Below are 9,572 nucleotides of genomic sequence, written 5' to 3'. Positions count from 1 at the left end.
TATATATATATATATATATGCGAAAGACCTAGCTTATTGGTGCGGCTTCTAGCATAAGTTCCTCAGGTCGGGGGTTCGAATACCATGGCGCGGGCTCTTCGAACTAGAATCAAGCACATCTTTCAACCCTTATGAGGGAATCAATATTTGCTGCATCTTTCCTAAAATTATCAATGGTGATTTTCTCTCATAAGGTTTCGCCCGATGGCGAAATCCTGGTTTAAGTTTTTACTCGACGACGAAGTTCCCACACTCGACGATCGCACACTTGACGACGACGAAGGACTCTATCTTGCGATCGTCGTCTTCTCTTTCGCGCCAAACGACGAAGGGCTTCGACGTCTGCTTCAGCGGTTTTGTCGTCTCCTCCTTCGCGCCTTCCAGCTATCTTTTCTGCATAGATGGAGCTGCAATTTCGTTGCCCTGTCTTTTGCGCATTTCATCTGCGGTTACTGTCTTCTGCGCAGCTTCGCCCTGAACTCTTCAGCTTGTCTTTTTTGCCTCTGCTCGACCTGCAGGGCTTCTCTTTGCTGTGATGGAGCTTCCTTCTTCTTCGGTTAAACCTGGCAAAACCACCCTTGGCCACGTGGAGGGTAATCCTCAGGGAGAGACGGTGGTTATCTGTCCTTCAAATTATAAGGAGCATCGTGATAAGACAGGTGACTGTCCCTTTATTAAGAATGTAAGTAGAAATAGTGGGAAGACAACACTCTTTTTCTCCACGTCAGAAATTTCAACGCTGTCTGACAAATTCAAATTTGCTCTTATTGATAAATTTTTGTGGGGATACCCACCTATGGAAATTATCAGCAAAAGTTTTGATGACCTCAAATTAACAGGAAATTAACAGGAAAGTGAAAAGTGAGAAAGTGAAAAGTGAGGCTCATGAATGTGAGACATGTATTGATTCAGTTAATCGTGCCAGAAGACTACACTCGAATTTTCTCTAGAAAATATCTTAATATCGTTGATAAACGTATGAAGCTACTCAATTGGTCTCCTGATTTCGACCCAAATCATGAAACTTCCACAGTATCGATATGGTTTAGTTTACGTGGTCTCAAGCTGTACTTTTTTCACCTCAGGTTCTCCACTCTATTGGGGTCATCCTTGGGGATCCTTTGAAGCTAAATCTGTCTACTTTCAACCTAACCAGACCCTCGGTGGCCAGAATGCTTGTGAAAAGGGATGCTGCTTTACCTGATATCACTTAAGTTTGGCTGGGCACAACCCATAATGGTTATTGACAACAAATTTTCATGGAGCACAAACCCCCATATTGTACCCACTGTAAGATGTTTGGTCATGTCCTTGATAAATGCCACAAGTTTAATCCAAATTTGAAATCTTGCGTTCAAGTGAATAAGGACGGGTCTAACCCCACTGCTCTGAACATTTTAGTTCCCCCATTACGCTGTTGTTATTGTTACTGCGAGCGATGTGATGCTGACACCTTCAAACCCTATAGAAAACAATACTGATGGACTATTACCTACAAATGATAGTATTCAAACTGATAATTAGGAGACCTCGTAGCTCCACTTCATCAGGAAATATCCGGTGTTGAGGCAACTCATACTTCACATATACTAGAACCTATTGTGGGTATTACGGTTGATGTACCTTCTGCTTCAGTTCCAGTTCTACCACTCCAAACTGATTCTTCAGAAGAGGAATGATAGGTCTATTCTAGGTGAAAGAAGAAGAATGGAGGCCGACTCCAGCTCAGGAATATATTGGATGATACATTGATTATTACTGACAATGGTGATCATCTTACCAGCTTATTAGCTTACTCCTTCCCTAGAACTAGGGCAGAGGCAAGATCAAATTGGGTCGCTCTCTAGCCACCTAGCTAGCCACCTGATACTATGTATTTTGACACTGTTAGGCTTTTTATTTATCTAATATATTTTTCTGTTTTTTCTAGTTTTGGAATCATTTGTTGTTTTTGTGTGGGCAGAGTGTCATGTTTGGACCCTCCCACTCATTTTATTTGAATCTTTCTTTCTATTTAATATATTTCGATATATGTTTATTATGTAAATTTTAAATTTAAGTTCACTTGAAATTAGAAATTTGATAAGGCTTTTTGGATTGGAGTGAGGGTTTGACGGTAGTGAAAAAGAGGTAAAGTTTTACTTCTTATTTATATACGTTATTTTAATTAAAATGTTATTAAATTAATATTAACATTATGAATTTACAATGTTAGATTGAGGAACTTTTGGTGCAAAAAAATTCGTAATTTTAGATTGAGTTTCCAAATAGGAGAAAGAAGTGATTTGATGTATGTTTCTGATTTTATGAATAGTTTTAAATAAATGCTTAAATTAATGTATACTTTGAAAATACTTTAGATTTTAATTGTAGACAATCAACTAAGTGATCAAGTGAAGAAATAAACACATAAAGTGGTTTCCTAAATGTTAAGTCGAATAATTATATTTCTAAATTTTAGTAATTTTCATTATTCCTAAATATATGTTTTATTTTAGTAATATTAAATTACAGTAGATTCTTTATATTGTTAGATAGAAAAATATGCATGTTTAATAGTTGCACATTGAAATTAAATTACATATGATTTTTCATATGGTGAGTTATGAAGTATGTATGTTATATGCTATGTCCTAATAGTTGCATAATAGTTTAGTTTATGATAATATCAAATTATTACATGATCTTTATATTCTGGTAGAGATGTATATTTTAGCTCATTCAATGACCAAATGTATATGTCAGATTATTACTTGACATTTTGTAATATAGTAAAGGTGCATCTATTAGATTATGGTATGACCTTAGATTTTAGCAGAATTGCATAATTTTTAGTAGATAAATACAAATCTCACATAAAAATAATGTCCTAAAGGATGAAATGAAAATATTGTATAATAGATGCTTGTATGTGCATGAAAGAGGAGTTCACCTCTTATGGTATAGGAAGGATACGCTAGTGTACTCACACAAATAAATGTTATTCCACCTCAGACAATTATGATGTTTAGATCGCTAACCGCTGTGCAGACGTAAGAATATCAGCTAGGGGCAAGTGGTCATCTTTTCACCTCAGAAAACCTAGTAAATTAAAACACGACTCAGGGTGCTGATGGAATAATATCGGTCAGAGGTGTGTTAGGTTATGTTTTAACGGTGCTTTTAAGACAAAATTGAATGTTGATAGCATGATGTAAAAGTAATGCTAAAGATTAAGCCTTGATAATACAATTAAAGTTAATGCATATAAAAGTTTAAGCTATTTTCATTGAGTAAATATCATGAATATATATTAGATTATTTTGTAATTTTTCTAGAATGAAATATGAAACATACACCAAGGCACATCCTCATGTAAATGTCCAGTAAAAGCATCCATAACTAAAGCAAAAAGATATGTACTTAAAGCTGATCCGTGATGTTATCCAACTGAAATAGGAAAATATTTGGCCCCTTCTATTCAAACACAAGTAACAACTCTAGTATACATATATTTAATGACTTGAACAAAAGTTATATCAACACCTTTCTTCTCTAGGACTTTGCAAAGGATATCTCTTGGAACCTTATCGTAAACATTTTTTAAATCAATAAAAATCATATATAAATTCTTCTTATTCTTTTTGTAATTCTACATCAAGCCTCTCAATAATTGTATAGCTTTCATAGTAGACCTACCCGACAAAAATCCAAATTGATTATGAGAATTAATTGTAATATGTCTTAACCTATATTCAATTACCCTCTCCCATAATTTTAAAGTATGACACATCACTACTTTATTATTATTAACAATATTAAGATCTATGATCGATCGTATTTTCAGAAACTACATTAAAAAACTTATCAAAATAACCCCCCTATCTATGTTGAATATATTTTTCTAAGAAAAACATTTTTTGATTTTCATATTTAATACACATTACTTGAGTTAATTCTTTACTATTTTTTTCTTTATTTGACTAGTTTATACATATATTTTTCACATTTTTAGGTATTTAATATATTTTAAAAATCACTAAAAGCGTAATTTTTAGCATCACAGATTGTTCTTTTAGACTACCCGCGGGTCATTTTATATTTTTCCCAGTTTTATGAACTTTTATTTTAAACCAATTTTTATAACATATTTTTTATATTTTATCTTTTTTTGCACATTAATCCATCACCAACTATTTTTTGTTATAGAAGTTTTTTCCTTTGATTCTCTAAGTATATCTTTTGTCACTTGTTTAATAGTATTTTTTACTTGATCCCATATAGAATTTGCTTCTTCACGGACATCCCATATCTTGAAATCTTGACGTTTACTCGTAAAAATAAAATTATTTGTCTTTTAAGTGAACATCTAATTTTACGATAATGATTCATAATATCTTTATGACTCATCATCTCAAAATTTAGAATTAATAATCGATGTTGAATACTTAAATCCTCACATGAAATAACCTTATTATCTTTGTATTCCCCACGATCTCTTCTTCTCATAAAAAAATAATCAATTTGGATTTTATTAGATCCATTCTTATAAGTAATAATATGCTTATCTATTTTCTTGAATAAAATATTAGCAATAATAAGATTATATGCTAAAAAAAATCTAATATGACTCTACCTTCTTCATTAATCACTCTAAAACTGTAGCCACCATGAATATTTCTAAAATCTTCTACCACTTTACCCATTGAAATCTCCTTCAATAAAAATTCTTTCTTCAAGTGGTATCATTTATATTAAGTGTTCTAGATCATTCCAGAATTTATCTTTAGAACATATATGTAAACCTACTTGAGGAGCATAAACACTTATAATATTAAAAATCTTAATATAAAAATCATCTTAAGGGCGATAATTCTACCTCCAATTCTATTAATTTTCACAACATTATCTTTCAATCTCTTATCTATAATTATACTAGACTTTTACTTGAATGCCAAAGTTTAAAATCTAAGTTACCAATCTCCTTAGTCTTTTCTCCAACTCATTTAGTTTCTTGAATACATAAGTTATTTATTTTTTTATGAATCATTATATCAACTAATTTCATTAATTTTCTTGTGAGAGTACATACATTTCAAGATTCTATTATATTATTAGTTTATGGAATAACTTATTTACCTGCATCTGTCCGTATTGTGAAAACCCTTTTTTATTTGACACTACACTCGGTCACCGGTGTAGCGGTTCTAGCTCACTTTTCGTTGTATTCAAGTAATATAGCGAGTTGTTTCCAGGGGACACCCTAATATTTACAAAATGATCAACAAGCTCCATTTCATGATTTTTTGATAAATTTTTGGGTAGTTGTTGACTACCTAACACAAGTTTCCACTTTTTACATTTGAGGCTTGGGACCCGACAATGACAGTGTTAGCAAAAAACTTTAATTCAAGCGAATAAAATATTATATTGTTTGGTAAATTAATATGCACTCACACAAAAGGGGAGAATGCGGGGTGGGCCAACCATGCGAGTTTGTATCTTAATTATGTAATTGTAACCATGTAACAATTAATACCTCCAATAAGTGGCTTGCCAAAGCAAGGGGAAAAATATAAAATTGCATTGAAATAATGCAATTAAATATTTTCCACTTAATTTGAATAATTTCTTCCCATTTTTTATATGTCCTCACAAAACAATTGCATAATATTAATAACACAACTTCACATCAATGCATAAGTCTACATAAAATAAACATAATGTTAAATAAATTAAGAGTTCTAAGTCTTATTTTGCTTTGAGTCATTTAACCTCCATGTTTTGCTTCAGTTATCTTGGCTTGTACTTTTATAGTTGGGCCGCCCCAATCATCATGTACTCATGGTTCTACACCACCCTTCTTATATGATATATAGTATTATAACATAACAAATCTGTGTTGTCCTTAGTAAAAAATTTTGTGGAATCAATTTTGCATTGAGATTAGAAAAAGCAAGCATCTAAGATCTTATTTCATGAAATATTCTTTTTTTGATTCATCAAATCCTTCTGTCCACATGGATGCAAGTAAGTTTTGTTGGCTAAATGCATTTTCGAACAACTTGAAAACATTCAATTATTCTGAATAGCATGGAATAGCTGCCTAAACAATCCCTGCTGTATGCACACAATGTGAGGCATTGATCGTTGCCCTTAGAAGTGGATTTTTTGGGAAGCAAATCAAAATTAACATTTGCTAATAATACTATTAATGTTAGCGTCACAATCCAGTGTAAAATACTAACAGTTTCCAAGCCATAGAGCTTGTAGTATACCTGGCTGATATCACTAACGTTTATGATTTAACAAAAACATTGAAGACAATTTCTCTACAGATCCTCTAAACATACGAGAGATTCTTAGGTGAGATTAGCTGAATAAGCTCTATTATGCCATTTGATAGTGTTTTACTTGATTTTATTCATCATTGATGCTAATATAACACTTGTAGAGAAACACAGAATAAACGAACTCACAAAAACACTTATAAACTGCATACATTTCTGACTCTCCTAAAATTTTTGCTTTGTTTCTATCCTATTACTTAGTGCAATGAGTTTTCCGTACCAGATAGTAATGTCTGAAAATTAACCATAGCTCCCAACAATGCTGCATGCCTTTCTTTAGTCATTAAGTTAATGAGTAGCTCTTGCATCATTAGTCTAAAGTACATCGCTGTTTTGCATGAATGAAACCTATTTCTTTTTTACTTTTGTCTGCTGCCATGTCCTGTTTGTCTTCTACTATTTATATGCAGCTAGCAATATTTTTTACTTTTGCAAAATGTAGAAACAAATGAAATTAATATTAGGATAAGATCTTGAAATATTGGTATTCTTAATGGTAAATTAATGGAATTAGTTGATATTATGGTTCATATAAAGATTAATATCTTATGTATTCAAGAAAATAAATAGGCTGGAGAAAAGACTAAATAGATTGATAACTTAGGTTTTAAACTTTGGTATTCTGGAAAAGAGTCGTACTAGAAATGGTGTAGGCGTAATTTCTGGTGTAGGTGTAATTTCAGATAAGAGTTTGAAAGATAATGTTGCAAAAATTAATAGAGTTGGAGATAGAATTATAGCCCTTAAGATTATTTTTGATACTAAGATTTTTAATATTATAAGTATTTATGCTCCTCAAGAAGGTTTGATATAGGGTCTAAATAGAATTTCTAGAATGACTTAGAAGACTTAATACAAATGATATCTATTGAAGAAAGAATTTTTATAGGAGGAGATTTAAATGGAAATGTCGGTAGAGTGGTAGAAGATTTTAGAAATATTTATGGTGGCTACGGTTTTGGAGTGACTAATGAAAAAAGTAGAGCTATTTTAGATTTTTCTTTAGCGTATGATTTTGTTATTTCTAATATTTTATTTAAGAAAAAACATGAACATCTTATTACTTATAGGAATAAATCTAATAAAACACAAATTGATTACTTTCTTATGAGGAGTAGAGATTGTCGAGATTGTAAAGATTGTGAGGCATTCCAAGTGAGAATTTAAGTACCCAATATCGTTTATTAGTCCTAGATTTTAAGATGATGAGTTGTAAAATAAAGAATAGTTGGACTCATCATCGTAGAATTAGATGGAGGAAGCTAAAAGACAAATAAAATTATTTTTATGAGTAAAATTCAAGATTTCAAAATTTTAGATGTTCATGATGAAGCAAATGCCATGTGGGATAAATTAACAAACACTTTTAAACAAGTAACAAAAGATGTATTTAAAGAATCAAAAGAAAAAAAATTTACAAATAAAAATAGGTGGTAGTAGAATAATGATGTGTAAGAGATAAAATATAAGAAGTTATGTTACAAATATTGGTTTAAATGTAAAAACTTAGAGAATTGGGAAAAATATCACACTCACGCAGGGAGTTTAAAAGAATAATCTATGTTACTATAATAGAAATAGACCATATATTGATAAAGAGACTTGTGATCTTTATAATAGATTAGATACTAAGGAAAGTGCAAAATATATGTATAAACTAGCCAAACAAAGAGATAAGAAAAGTAGCCAAACAAAGAGATAAGAATGAAATTGTTGTAGGTCTAGACATGCCTCTACATTAGTTTAAACTTTGTTGCAAGATACTAGCAGTCAGATGAATTATATGAAATAAATTAAGTTCAATAAAAAACTTTTTCTATAAAATTTTTGAAAATGCAGTTGACTTTAGTGATCTTAACATCCTTAATAATAATAAAATGTTTCCATTTTACTGTCGCATTAGTAAAAAAAAATTGATATGGCTTTAAAGAAAACAAAGGGTGGAAAGTCTATAGGACCCGATGATATCCCAAATGAAGTATGAAAATATTTAGGAGATTTGGGAGTTTCTTGGCTTACTAAACTTTTTAATATTATTTTAAAAACTAAAAAGGTGCCTGAGGAGTGGAGCAAGAGTTTTTTGGTCCCTGCTTTTAAGAATAAAAGGAATGCACAAGTGTGTGCAAATTAAAAAGAAATTAAGTTGATATGGAATGCACAAGTGTGTGCAAATTAAAAAGAAATTAAGCTGATATGACATGCTTTAAAATTATAGGAGAGAGTAATTAAACATAGGTTAAGACATATTACAAAGATATCACATAATCAATTTGGATTTATGTTGGGCGGGTCTACTATGGAAGCTATACATTTATTGAGAGGTTTGATGGAGAAGTTCAAACAGAATAAGGAGAATCTACATTTGATTTTTATTGATTTAGGAAAAGCTTACAATAAGGTTCCAAGAAATATCCTTTGGAAAGTTCTTGAGAAGAAAGGTGTTGATATGCCTTATATTCAAGTTAATAAAAATATGATACTGGAGCTGTCACTTGTGCTCAAACTGAAGGAGGATTGACCAAATATTTTTTTATTTATGTTGGATTACATCAGGGATTGGCTTTAAACCCATATCTTTTTGCTTTAGTTATGGATGATCTTACTGGACATTTACAGGAGGATGTTTCTTGGTGTATGCTTTTTGCTAATGATATCCTGCTCGTGGATAAGAAGAGAGATAAAGCCTAGGAAAAACTTGAATTATGGAGGTCTACATTGGAGTCTAAAGGCCTTCTATTGAGTAGAATTAAAACTGAATATATGGAATGTAATTTTAGTAGTAGTAGCTCTAGTTCTTTGTGTGAATAAATTTTTAAAAGGCGTGAACAATTTAGATATCTTGGGTCTATTGTTCAAAGTGATGGGGATATAGATGGGGATGTTAATGGTGAATTCAAGCTGTTGGTTGAAATGGAGGAATGCTTGGAGCCTTTTATGTGATAGAAAAGTAGCATTTTGACTAAAAGGGAAATTTTATATGATGGTGGTGAGACCTGCAATGCTCTATGGCGTTGAATGTTAGCCTTTAAAAGAGAAGCATACTACTAAGTTAAGTGTTGCCGAGATGAGAATGATTAGGTTGATGAGTGGCTTTTCACTTAGAGACAAAATGCGAAATGAATATATCCGTGATAGGGTTGGTGTAGCTCCTGTGACAAACAAAATTAGAGAAAGTCGTCTTCGATGTTTTGGCCACATTAAGCGTCGACCATCTTTTGATCCTCTTAGGAGAGTAGATGCTTT

General features: G+C 31.6%; 1 protein-coding gene across 5 annotated transcripts in view; it reads left to right on the top strand.

Annotated features, from left to right (window-relative positions):
* The window catches only part of LOC110038454 (putative methylesterase 14, chloroplastic), a 92,716-nt gene that overhangs the window by 30,355 nt on the left and 52,789 nt on the right, over positions 1–9,572 (top strand). The gene's annotated exons all lie outside the window — the stretch shown is intronic.

Source organism: Phalaenopsis equestris, unplaced genomic scaffold (genome assembly GCF_001263595.1).
Source record: "Phalaenopsis equestris unplaced genomic scaffold, ASM126359v1 Scaffold232897, whole genome shotgun sequence".
In the NCBI taxonomy this organism is placed as follows: Eukaryota; Viridiplantae; Streptophyta; class Magnoliopsida; order Asparagales; family Orchidaceae; genus Phalaenopsis; species Phalaenopsis equestris.
This window is presented reverse-complemented; position numbering and strand designations above follow the sequence as displayed.